Source organism: Saccopteryx leptura, chromosome 11 (assembly GCF_036850995.1).
Source record: "Saccopteryx leptura isolate mSacLep1 chromosome 11, mSacLep1_pri_phased_curated, whole genome shotgun sequence".
In the NCBI taxonomy this organism is placed as follows: domain Eukaryota; kingdom Metazoa; phylum Chordata; class Mammalia; order Chiroptera; family Emballonuridae; genus Saccopteryx; species Saccopteryx leptura.
In genome coordinates this window covers 61,648,876-61,662,407 of record NC_089513.1, presented here as the reverse complement: position 1 = coordinate 61,662,407, position 13,532 = coordinate 61,648,876, and positions in this window count along the sequence as shown.

Here is a 13,532-nt window from a genome sequence, read left to right as displayed (position 1 = left end):
GCTACAAGAAAGTGCACGTGTGCAAGCCCATGCGCACAGGCGTGGTGGGCATGCGTGCTGTGAGTGCCTGCCTGGAGATGAGACTGTTTGAGGATATACATAGAGGAAGGTGTGTTGCAAGTGTGTGGGCATGCATGTCACTCATGGGAGTCAACACGTGTGTGAAGGAGTGGATGTGCAAGGCCGTGTGTATAAGTGTGGTGGATGTGTGGATTGAGTACCTCAATGAATCTGCCCTCAAAGAGGCTGTTTAGGAGTGCATACCGGAGGTGGTGTCGCCTGCCACTCGAGAGGGTGCGCATGTGTATATTCAGGCATGGGTGTGTTACTCTCCTGAATGTCACGTGCCTGCAGGTGTCCCACCCTACTCAGTGTTTTAGGGACATGCATACTTGTAAGTATGTGCATCCATGCACACGTGTGACGGCCAGGAGTTCATGTGCAGGTGTCAGTGTTCACCCCAGTGTGTGCCTTGGGGCGTGCACGGATAAGGGAGGTCGTGTCCTTGTGAGTCTGTCTGCCCAGGTGTGTCCAGGTACGCTTCAAAAAGGGAGAGGGCTGTAAGGGCGGCGTTGGCTCCTGTCCTTGTGCCTGTATGTGTAGCCTCAGGGCCGAACACACGAGCTGGCTCCCTCCTCAAGTTTGGGAAAGAAATAGCTGAAGGGAGAGAATGGTGTGTGTGGATGAGAGAGATGCCGCAATGGAGGGAGTGGGGTGTGCCGTGTAGCGTGACTGCTTGTGTGTGTGGAAGGGAGAGCGTTTTTCCGGGGAGTTGGAAACACCAGGAATCCTAATCCGCCTCTGGGGGCACACCCTGCCCACGGCTCCAGGGCCTCGCCGCTCGAGACCCGGTGAGAGAGGCCCGCGCCCTGCCGCCTGAGCTACCCCGCGCTGGGAGTGACACGCGCTGCCCACAAAGGCTGTATTTTTCCAGGCTCGCGCCGGGCCAGCGATGGTCCCTATGGCGACGCAGATAGCGCCGCAGCCATTTTTCCTATCTTCCGGGCGTCTATTATATCGCGGGATTAGCTCATCTCCAGGCAGGTCAAACCCAAAGTCACGCAACCTGCGGCGCGGGCCCCACCCCCGAACCGGCTGCCTCTTCCTGCGGGGGTCTGGTCTCCGCTCCGCGACCTCCGGCGGCCGCCCATATACAGGCGCAGAGCGCCACCTGGCGGCCACAGGCGCCTGGCGCGGGGTCTCCGAGGGCCGGCGGCCTAGATGGGGTCTCCCGGACAGAAGCGGTGAGGGCAGAAGAGAACGGCTCTCCCTCCAGAAGCACGAGTTTTGTGTTGTCACTGCTGTGTCGCCAGGGCCAGGCTGGCACACAATAGATGCTCCATAAGTGTTTGTTGAAAGGATGGATGGATGGGCATGAAATTGTGGATGAGGCAAACTGAACAATCACACAGCTAAATTGGCAACAAGAAATCATTTCTTGGAAGTATTCACTGAATTTAGAATAAAAGCCAAACTCCTTTGAAAACTGTATAATTGCAGCTCAGACCTGGTTCCCCCGTTCGCTCTCTCACCACAGTGATCTTTTTGTTCCTTGAACAAGGATTTTGTGTCTGCTGCCCTCTCTACCTGCGTGTATTCAGCCTCTGCTCAGATGTTACCCCTCAGAGAGCAGTCACTCTGTGCCCTACTTTTTTCAGTCTAGACCAGGGGCAGTCAACCTTTTTATACCTACCGCCCACTGTTGTATCTCTGTTAGTAGTACAATTTTCTAACCGCCCGCCGGTTCCTCAGTAATGGTGATTTATAAAGTAGGGAAGTAACTTTACTTAATAAAATTTATAAAGCAGAGTTACAGCAAGTTAAAGCATATAATAACTACTTACCAAGTACATTATGTCAGATTTTTGCTAAGTTTGGCAAAATAAATCTTTATAAAACAACTTACTATAGTTAAATCTATCTTTTTATCTATACTTTGGTTGCTCTGCTACAGCCCACCATAAAAGCTGGAACGCCCACTAGTGGGCGGTAGGGACCAGGTTGACTAACACTGGTAGCCAATCAGGGAATTTTATCCCCTGACTTCTCTTCTTGGCAAACTTCTGTTCTTTTCCATCTTTATTTTTTAATATTTTTTTTCATTTTTGGTTTTTAATATTTATTTTTTGTATAATCTTTATTTTTGTGTGTATATATATATATATATATATGCACACACATATACAGTGTGTCTGTAAAGTCATAGTGCACTTTTGACCAGTCACAGGAAAACAACAAAAGACAATAGAAATGTGAAATCTGCACCAAATAAAAGGAAAACTCTCCCAGTTTCATACCTATTCAATGCAGTTCAATGTGGGCTCACGCACAGATTTTTTAGGGCTCCTTAGGTAGCTACCCCGTATAGCCTCTACAGACTCGTCACTGACTGATGGCCTACCAGAACGGAGTTTCTCCACTAAACTGCCGGTTTCCTTCAACTGCTTATCCCACTGAGTAATGTTATTCCTATGTGGTGGCGCTTTGTTATAAACGTGCCGATATTCACGTTGCACTTTGGTCATGGATTCGAATTTAGCGAGCCACAGAACACACTGAACTTTCCTCTGTACCGTCACATTTCAACTGGCATGGCCGTGGGCTGCTCCGCTGTATACACGGTGTTACGTCATCATCTGCACATGCGCACATGCTGCCACATCATCCTACAGAAACTGGGAGGGTTTTCCTTTTATTTGGTGCAGATTTCACATTTCTATCGTCTTTTGTTGCTTTTCTGTGACCGGTCAAAAGTGCACCATGACTTTACGGACACACTGTATATGTATACATGTTTGTATATATTTATATCCACTTCAATATCTATGTATCTATCTAATTCAATAGTAATCAAAGCTTACAGAGTAAACCCTTTCTCTTATCCCATCCCCAGCCACCCAAACCTACATCCTTTTGGGTCAACTATTGTTAATATTTTGTTTTCCATCCAGAGAAATTCTATAACTATGTGAGCAGATATGTGTGTATCTTCTCTCCTTATCTCTACTGTTGTTAATCAAATATTGGCATCCCACACTTACTCTTCTGCACCTTGATTTTTCCAATAAGTCTATCTTGGGATCATTCAATATCTGTACATAAAGACCTGCCTTGCCTGACCAGGCGGTGGTGCAGTGGATAGAGCGTCGGACTGGGATGCAGAGGACCCAGGGTCGAAACCCCGAGGTCTCCAGCTTGAGTGTGTGCACATCTGGTTTGAGCAAGGCTCACCAGCTTGGACCCAAGGTCGTTGGCTTGAGCAAGGGGTCACTCGGTCTGCTGAAGGCCCACGGTCAAGGCATATATGAGAAAGCAATCAATGAACAACTAAGGTCTCGCAAGGAAAAACTAATGATTGATGCTTCTCATCTCCGTTCCTGTCTGTCTATCCCTATCTATCCCTCTCTCTGTCTCTGTAGAAAAAAAAAAAAGACCTGCCTTTTTCTTCTTTTTTCTTTCTCTTAATCTTTCTTTTCTTTTTCTTTTTATTTTTTTCTTTCTGCAACAGCAGAATGACATCTCACTGTTTGGCTGTATGACAATACTATTAACAGTCCTCTGGATAAGCATCTTTCGCTTCCAATCATTTGCCATAATGTACAAAGCTGCAGTGAATTTTTTTTATAAATTTACAAGAATAAGAGCATATCTATCATAAGAAGTCCTATAAATGGAATTCATTTCATTTCTTGGCTCAAAGCACAAATGTTTTTGTAAATTTGATGATGCCACTCTAAGAGTGCATCAGTTGACACTCCCACCAGCTTGTATCCTCCACCCCTTAGGAACATAGTATTTAATCAATTGTTTTTATATTTGCTAATACTAATAGTATAAAATGGTATCTCAAAGTGGTTTTTAATTAATTTATTTTCAAACAGTTTTATTGTGATGTTATTCACGTACCATAGCATAAAGCTAATTTTTTAAGTGTTACATTTCAATGAGTTTTAGTAAATTTGCAACCATCATCATAATCTGATTTTACTCATCCCAAATATCTCAATGTGTTTTAAATTTCTTTTTCTCTGAGTAAGACTGAATACATTTTCATTAAGGTAAGAGCCATTTCTATTTCCTTTTCTATGAATTTTCTGATAATATCTTTTGCCTATTTTTGTCTATGGTATTTTCTTCTTATTGATTTGCAGGCACTCTTTATATATTTATATTATCCTCTCAGAGTGGGGTAAGTGCCTTTCCTCTAAGTAATACCCAGGCTTCCAATTCTCATAGGCTGAAATAAACAGAATCTCTTGATGTGCCTACATTTCCAGCACCCTGTGAGTTGCTGGCACATGGTGACCATATCTGGTTTCATTCCGTGTGCCTCACCTCTCAGTTCAGGCTGGCCCAAAATAAGTCTCTACAAAAAAGCTTAGATTCCATACTTGTAAATATGTAGTTTCTCCCCCTAAGAGTTCTTATCACAATTTGTGATGATGCATTTATTTTTGTGGTGAATCACATCTGATTGCTCCCCAAGGGCAGATACCAATACTGTTTTGTTCAGTATTACATACTCAGTGTGTGAAATGGTGTGGCTTAGCATATTTTTAAAAAATCCCAATTGGTTCTGGCCAGATAAGCTCAGTTGGTTGGTGAATTATCCTGATACGCCAAGGTTGCAGGTTCGATCCCCAGCCAGGGCACATACAAGAAGCAATTGATGAATGCATAAATAAGGGTAACAAGAAATTCATGTCTCTCTCTTTCTCCCTCCTTTTTTCTCTCTCTAAAACCAATAAAAAATGTTCTGGTTGGATTTATTAGTTAACTGGCTAATTACTAAGTGGTTTATAGTACCTAGTGGGAGAAAGATATTGGAAATCCCTCCAAAGGGTATGAAGAAAGAAGGCCCAAAGCTACACAGTCATAGCGCCCTGTACTTCCCCGGCCCAGGGGCCTGAAGTGAAGAGATGGGAACCTTGGTGTACGGGTGCACACGCCTGTCTCCAGGGGCTGGCAAGACAGAACCACAGCATTACATTCTCAGGCAGCAATGTGGGCCCAGGGTAACCAGTTTCTAATTTTTCAAGAGAAGCTCAAAATGAAGCTATTTATGTGATCTCTCCCACTTCAAAATCTTGATAACAATTAGTCATCACATGGGCTCCTGAGACTTGGGCTGCTAAGTTATGAAGCCTGGGTTACAAAACCCTTTTTAAATACCTATTTATTAGTGACTTTGATAACAACCCTGGGGGAGGTTTGCAGAGGCAGATCTGAGGCTTATAGTAAGAAAAGAACTTGCCTAAGGTCTTTCCAGCCAGGCCAGGGCAGAGGTCCTCAGCTACCCACAGCTCTTCTCTCTGAGAGAACAGATAGCTTATTCTGTACCTTCTAGGAAAATCCGTCTCACAGTTTGTCCCAGGCTTGCTCTGCAGGGGGACACTTGGCCCCGCCTCGTGCTGAGTTAGCCTCTTCCAGCACAGAAAGTGGCAGAAAGTCCAGATAGGTTGTGGCCTTTACTCAGTTCTGGATATCTTGCTGTCCTTGCCCCCCCCCCCCCACACACACATAAAAATGAATCATCACTGCCTCATGACAACCCTGGTATAATTATATTGTATTATGAGCAAAGTCTCACCTGGCCGCTCCAGCCTTCCCAGAAAGGCCCTGCTCCCTAAGAACAAGGGTTGAGAAAACTGTCCTCTGCCCTAACAGACAAGGCAGGTGCATGCTGTGGAGGGAGTTTTGTGGCTCTCTCCCTCAATCCTAGGCCCCTTGGGACTTGCAGGCTGGGACAGGTCAGTGAAGCCAGGCACTCCGGGGTTGGAGTGAGCAAAACATGGAGGAAATGGAATGGCAATAGAGAGAAACGGTAGGAATAAGGTGCACAGCCTGGCCCACTTGCTCTTCTGGCCTCTTTTCTGCCTCATTCACTCAATCCCAAAGTTGTGACTGATGCCAATTAATTGTCAGACACATTACAGCCACTGGAATCCCTCCCCCCGCCCCCCAAACAATGCCCTCCACCCGGGCTGTGAGCACTCCATCCAGGGGAGTACCCAAAGCAAAGAGAAACAAGATGACTTGACAAGGTGCTAAGTACTAGAAAAGAAATATACTAGACCAGGGGTCAGAAACCTATGGCTCGCGAGCCAGATGTGGCTCTTTTGATGGCTGCATCTGGCTTACAGACAAATATTTAATAAAAAAAAATAACGTTAAAAATATAAAACATTCTCATGTATTACAATCCATTCATTTCCTACCACTCATGTTCATGGTTGCGGGTGGCTGGAGCCAATCATAGCTCTCCTCTGGGACAACTCCAAATTTTTATTGGATAATGCGTAACATACACGGGTCGTTGTATGGCTCTCATGGAATTACATTTTAAAATCTGTGGCATTCATGGCTCTCTCAGCCAAAAAGGTTCCCAATAGACCATATGGAAACAGGATCTCCTGGCCCATTGGCTGGAATGTAAATTGCTTCAAAGATTTTGCAGAGTAATTCAGCTATATCTAGTAAAGTTGAAAACACAGATGCCACATGACCTGGCAATTCTTCTTGTAGGTATATGAGAATATCCTCACATATGCGTAGAAGAGATGTGACTAAGAATATTCATGGGACACTGCTTGTAGAATAAATAAAAAAATTAAAAAGAAAATTTGGAGTCAAGCTAGCGGTTCATCTCACTGATGAATATACAGTAGTGACACAGTCTTTCCATGAAACTCTATGCAGCAGTTACATTGTATGAATAAATGTAAGACACAGAAAAAAGTCAAAGGAAGAACTGACAGAATTTTAAACATGAAATAGTACTATATATTGTTTAATAAAATGAAGCACATGAAGTAAAAGTATAAAAACATAAATGGGATTAAATCTGGATGACTTAAGTTTTTTCATTGATTGATTTTAGAGAGAAAAAGCATTTATTGGTTAGTTCTTGTATGTGCCGACTACCCACAACCTAGATACCTGGCCAGGGCTCTTCTGGAAGATTTAAATCTAAGATCTGGGAAATAGCAAGCTATGTTCTTAGATGGAAAAGTTTAATACCATAAAAATGTCAATTCTAATACACACACACATACACACGCACACACATGCATATTCTATATAAATTTAATACAATTCAAAGTAGAATACCAACAGAGTGATTTTTTTTTATTTATTCAGTGAGAGAAGGGGAGGCTGAAACAGACTCCTACATGTACCTGGACTGGGATCCACCCAGTAAGCCCACAAGGGGGCGATACTGTGCTCATCTGGTGTGTTGCTCAGCAACAGAGCTCTTCTTAGCACCTGAGGCCAAGGCCATGGAGCCATCCTCAGCACCTGGGTCCAGCTCACTCCAATCAAGCCATGGCTGCAGAAGGGGAAGAGAGAGAGAGAGAGAGGGAAAGAGCTGTAGAGGGAGGAGTGGAGAAGCAGATGGTCGCTTCTCCTGTGTGCCTTGACCAGGAATCAAACACGGGACATCTATATGCTGGGCTGACACTGTACTACTGAGCCAAGTGGCCAGGGCCAGGGTGATTTTTTAAAAACTGGATTAAATTATTGAAACAATCATGTGGCAAACTAAATTCCCAAGAATAACTAAGGAAAATCTAAAAAAGGATAAATATTTTTCACTTTACTTGAAATAAGGACATATTATAAAACCACTATAATCAAATCATTATGGCATTGACAGAGAAATAAACAATTAAAAATAATAGAGAATCTAAAACTGAATTTCAGTATATTATAGGAATGTAATATATGACAAAGATAGAATTTCAATTCAGTGGGAAGAGAGTAGATGGTGAAATAAATGGTGTTGGCACAGTAGATATCCACCTGGAAGAAAATAAAATTAGCCCCCCTCATATATATATATATATATATATTTATTTTATTTATTTTTTGGTATTTTTCTGAAGTTGGAAACAGGGAGGCAGTCAGACAGACTCCCGCATGCGCCCAACCGGGATCCACCCAGCATGCCCACCAGGGGGCAATGCTCTGCCCATCTGGGGCGTCACTCTGTTGCAACCAGAGCCATTCTAGTGCCTGAGGCAGAGGCCACGGAGCCGTCCCCAGCGCCCGGGCCAACTTGGCTCCAATGGAGCCTTGGCTGCAGGAGGGGAAGAGAGAGACAGAGAGGAAGGAGAGGGGGAGGGGTGGAGAAGCAGATGGGCGCTTCTCCTGTGTGCCCTGGCTGGGAATTGAACCTGGGACTCCTGAACGCCAGGCCGATGCTCTACCACTGAGCCAACCGGCCAGTCCCCCCTCTTATATATTTAAATAAATTCCAGATGAATTAAAATTCAAATGTGAAATAAAAAATAACTATTAATCTTGCAGATCTTTCAGAGGAGGCGTGTGCAGTCTGGACAAAGGGACGCCGCATGTGTGAAGGCCAGTGGGGTAAAGGCTCAGCAAGTCCTGGAAAAGGCAGAGAGCGTCATGGGACTGGGATGAGAGGGGAAGCCAGGTGTGCAGGGAGTCCCACTGAAACTAGCACCCTTGCTTCACTTCCTGTGCTAGCTCATTAATCCTTTTCTTTAAATCAGTTCATGGCTTTATAAATAAAGTCGTTTCTAAAAGGTAAATGTATACTATTGACAAAATCATGGGTTCCGTGGGCTAGTTGTATATTTTCTGAATCGCAGATATAAATGAGTTATTAAGATGAAAAAAAAAAAATAGCCGGGAATTACCTTGATAGATGGGATAAACTTGCACTTTGGAAGTTTCTTTGACATCTTGTATGCGGGAGGGACTTTAGGAGATAAGAGGGGGTTGGAGTAAGAAAGGAGGTGGTCAGAGCAATAATTCCCAGAAAATAGTGAGGTCATGGGCAACAACCTCCTCTCTCTTTCTTCAATCTATTATTCCAGAATCTGACCACTTCCCAGCATTCCTACCACCCTGGCCCAAGGTGCCCTCTTCTTCCCTGGATTATTGTGCCAGTTTTCTCACTAGAAACCTCCCAGCTTCCCCGCTGTCCATTCAGAACACAGCAGCTAGAGGGGACTGTAACAATGTGAACCAGACTCCATCTCTGCTCTGCTCCGTCTTTTCCCATGGCTCCTGCTTTCCCAGAAGAATCCACATCCACACCATCTGGTCCCTCCTCTCCTCTTTGACCTCATCCATTGCTTGCTTCAGCTCCAGCCCAACTGGCTCCCTTGCTGTTTCTCAAACATACCTGACACACGTTCACCCCAGGACATCGTGTGTGGAGAAGGAGCTGCCTAACCATTTGTTTCAGCCTCTAGCTATTTGAGTCATCCCACTCGAACCTCTAGCTAGCCAGGCCCTTGCTGTTGCTTTTGCCCAGATAACCATATGCTTTCTTCACATACTTACAGCATCTGCTCCAATGTGGCCTTCCCTGAGAAACCTAGACTACCTCCTGGGGAGGGCCAAGCCAGTTGCCAGCGACAACCAGAGTGCAGATGGGACCTAGAGGCCCTGCAGGCTCTTAATAGCATCTGAGCCAACAGGTGGTCTTGAAACCTGAGGTCAAGGCCAGGACTCCCCGAGATTGCCTACACCTTCGAGCCTAAAACCAGACATATTGCCGGCCCTTTCAGCTGCATGAACCAATAATACAACCCCCCCACTTTGTTTTTTCTTTGGTCAGTCTGAGGTGAGTCATCAGAGCCCTGGTAATCAGAGTTGCGGTAGATTACAGGTGACCACAGTTTCTTTGTTACTAAGAGGGATGTCTTTCCCTACCTTGAGTCTAGGTAGTCTGTCTGAGTCCTTGACTAAGAGAAGATGATGGAAGTGACACTGCAGTTTCCAGGCCCACGTCTTACAAGATTTGTTACTTCTACTGCCATTTCTTCTAACCCTCTCCATGGGAATTCTGAGCTGCCATGCCAAAAGTCCAGCTACCCTGAGACCGCCATGCTGTGAGGAAGCCCAAGCTAGCCAGGTGCAGAAGCTGAAGCTTTACGTATCACAGAGCAGACAGGAACCGCCTCTGCCGCATCCTGTCCAGAGGCCTGACCCACGGTTGTGTGAGACAGAAAGACAGCGAACTGTTTTAAACCACTAGGTTTGGACGTAGCTTTTCTTATCCAGCAATAGATAAATGCAGCAATTCTCTATTAGCAAAAAGCCTCACATCCTTATTGGGTTGAGAAACAAGACAGAGAGGTGGGGCTGCTGACATGCGTAAGACTGACCCGGTTCCTTGGGAATTCTTACGTCCACAAGGGCGCAGGATGCATGGGAAGGATGGGGGAGCAGAAAGGGCCTTGGGAGCAAATAGCTTTGATTTTGAGTCCCTGCTCTGCTATGAGACTCAAAGGCAAGCTATTTCCCCTCTCTGAGCCTCAGTTTCTTCATCTGTTAAAAACAATAGTGTTGTATTGTTAGAAATAAATTCAGCTGCACATATGGAGATAGAAGTTTATTTCTCTGTCACGTGAAAATTCAGATGTAGGTGATCCAGGGCTGTTATGTCACTCCCTGGTATCAAAGACCAAGACTTACCTTATTTTAAAAGCTTATTTATTTCTTGACTTTTACCCTGGCCAGATAGCTCAGTTGGTTAGAGCATCATCCTTATTCTTGTTTAAAATCAATAAATAGATTTATTTTTTAAATTTTATTGATTGAATTTAGAGAGAGAGAGGAAGGGAGAGACAGAGAGAGAGAGGAACATCAACCTGTTCCTGTATGTGCCCTGACCGGGGATCGAACACACAACCTTTTGCATATCAGAACGCTGCTCTAACCGAACCATCTGGCCTTAAGCAAGACCAAGACTCATCTTGCTGCTCACGGTTCAGGACCTTCATTGCCACCATCACGTCATGATATATTATGGCTGCTACCATCATGTCTACATTCTAGGAAGCAGGAAGGAAGAGGTGAACAATAAAGACAAAAACTGTGCGTCAGCTGTCTCCTAGGAAAGTTTCCTGAAAGCTAACACATTCATTTATTCATTAGCTAGGAAAGAGTGAATTCTGGAGGGTACCCAGCAGTTTCTGACACAAATATATATGTCCAGAATCCTTGTGAAGATTCTCATTATTTTGGCTGACCTATAATAGGTGCTCAAAAATACTGGCTTTCTTCTTTGCTCTTCAAGTTTGCACATTTCTCTCCTCAGTGGCCTTTCTCTGTCCCCATACTCCGAGGATGTGCTTCACATCCTAGAAAAAGAGCCTGTTTTCTTTCTTTTGTAGCATTTACCATAACTGTTTGTTTCTTTATTTGTTCATTGTCCATCTCTCTCCATTCTAATATGTACAAACAACATTAAAAGAGGGACTATTTTAACATTATCCAGGGCCTATTCAGGAAAACAGAAACCACTTGGAAAGTTTAGAACTTAATTTGAAACTTTAAACGGAACAACATGATTGTGTAAGCAGTGGAACTGCTAAGAATAAGGGACAGTGAAGCAAGCCAGAAAAAAGTAGCAGGAAGCTGCTACCTCTCCCGTGGCTGGAGAGACAAAGGGGGACGTGGTATTTTCTAAGTCCAAGTCCATCTTCTGGGGTGACCGAGAAGATGTTCAGCAAGCCTGTCCTGTGAGACCTGTAGCCACAAAAAAAGATATAGACACCCAGAAACGCCACCTGAGACAGGGAAGAAGAGAGAGAAATACCCTGTCCCCTTTTCTCCTACCCCTCTACGTACTTCCAGAGTCTCTGTTGGCTGAATCTAGCAAGGAACAAACTGGCAAGGGAGTCTGGGAAATTCACCCTGCGAGAGTAGAATGCCCATCTCCTACCACATGATATATATAGCACATCGCAGGGAAAGGCAAAGGATACAGCTCTGAAGACAAACTAGCCAGAGGTGGCACTGGGACCTTGTCTGTCTTGTTTACCTCTGTATCGGAGCTTCTGAGACATAGTCTGGCATATAGTATAGGACCTCATTAAATAGTTAATGAACAGATTGGGGTTCTCAACTCATCTTGTCACATGCGGAAATCTACTTAGAGCCCACAAACAACCTTAGTTTGTTTTGAGGGCTTCCCGAGTGCCAGGTCCACAGAGGCAGGTGTGTCCCAGGTAAGCAGTGTGGCCACAGAGTTCTGCTTGGCTAGCATCTGAGAAGAGCCTCCCCATTTGAAGATGCAGCTTAACTCGCTTCAACTCCTTCACAGCGGGAGCTGTGCTTTTCTCAGCATCCATAAACAGTATCAGCATCTTCCATGGTAAGTGTTGCTCCCACCAGGGTGGGGAGAGCACATCCTCACCAGAAAGAGAGACAGAGACCAAGAAGCCAAAAGACGGAGAAAGAGAAACTGAGATACCAAGACAGACAGAGACAAAGGGACAAAGAGAAAAGACAGAGACATGGAGACATGGAGAGAAAAGCAGACAGAGACTGAGAGGCAGGGAGATAGAGATAGAGAGACAGACAGGGAGGGAAGGAAACAGCCATGTGAACAAGCTGCTTTCTGCCTGCCATTGCCTTGCATACACCAACAATGGACAAAGGGTGGTCCCAGCATACAGTAGAATATGCTCACGCAAGACCTGTGGGAAGCACATGGAGGCTACTAGAGCGGTTCCAACCTTGGCGAAGAAACCATAAGCACTTTCAGTGGACCAACACATAAGTGGGCAGCTTTATCCATATCCTGCAGAAAAATTTGAAGGATTGACTGATAGGTCCAAGTGTTAATGGGAAGGTAGAGCAATAAGCACTTAATGAGCTATTGGTGGTAGTGAATATGCCTAAATGAACTTTGGAGAGGAGTGTGGCAATACTAATAAAGAAAGCATACTTGTCAACTCAGTGGTTTCACTCCCAGGTAAAGTTCTCCGCAGCACCAATTGAAATCCCCAAAATTGGCCCTGGCCAGTTGACTCAATGGTAGAATGCAGGTCTGGTGTGTGGATGTCCCAGGTTCAATTCTTGGTCAGGGCACACAGGAGAAATGACCATCTGCTTCTTCACCCCTCCCCCTCTCACTTCCCTCTTTCTCTCTCTTCCCCTCCTGCAGCCATGGCTCAATTGGAGTGAGTTGGTCCCGAGCACTGAGGATGGCTATATGGCCTCCGCCTCAGATGCTAAGAAGAGCTTGGTTGCTGAGCAACAGAGGAATGCACCAGATGGGCAGAGCATCACCCCCTAATGGGCTTGCCGGGTGGATCCTAGTCGGGTGCATGCAGGAATCTGTCTCTGCTTCCCTTTCTTTGAATAAGAAAGAAAGAAAGAAAGAAAGAAAGAAAGAAAGAAAGAAAGAAAGAAAGAAAGAAAGAAAGAAAGAAAGAAAGAAAGGAAAGAAAGAAAGAAAGAAAGAAAGAAAGAAAGAAAGAAAGAAAGAAAGAAAGAAAGAAAAGAAAGAAAGAAATAGCTACAACCACAGTAACAACACTCTTGGAAATAACCCAAAATTCTGTTTACAGAGAGAAGGATGAAGGATAGGTATTTTAAAGAAGTAATCAAGATAAAATGCATTCATATGGGTGGGCCCTAATCCAATAGGAATAGGGTCCTTATAAGAACAGGAGTTAAGACACTGCACAGAGGGACAACTAAGTGAACACACATGGTGAAGACAGTTGTCTGCAAGCCAAGTAGAAAGGCCTCAATTAAAT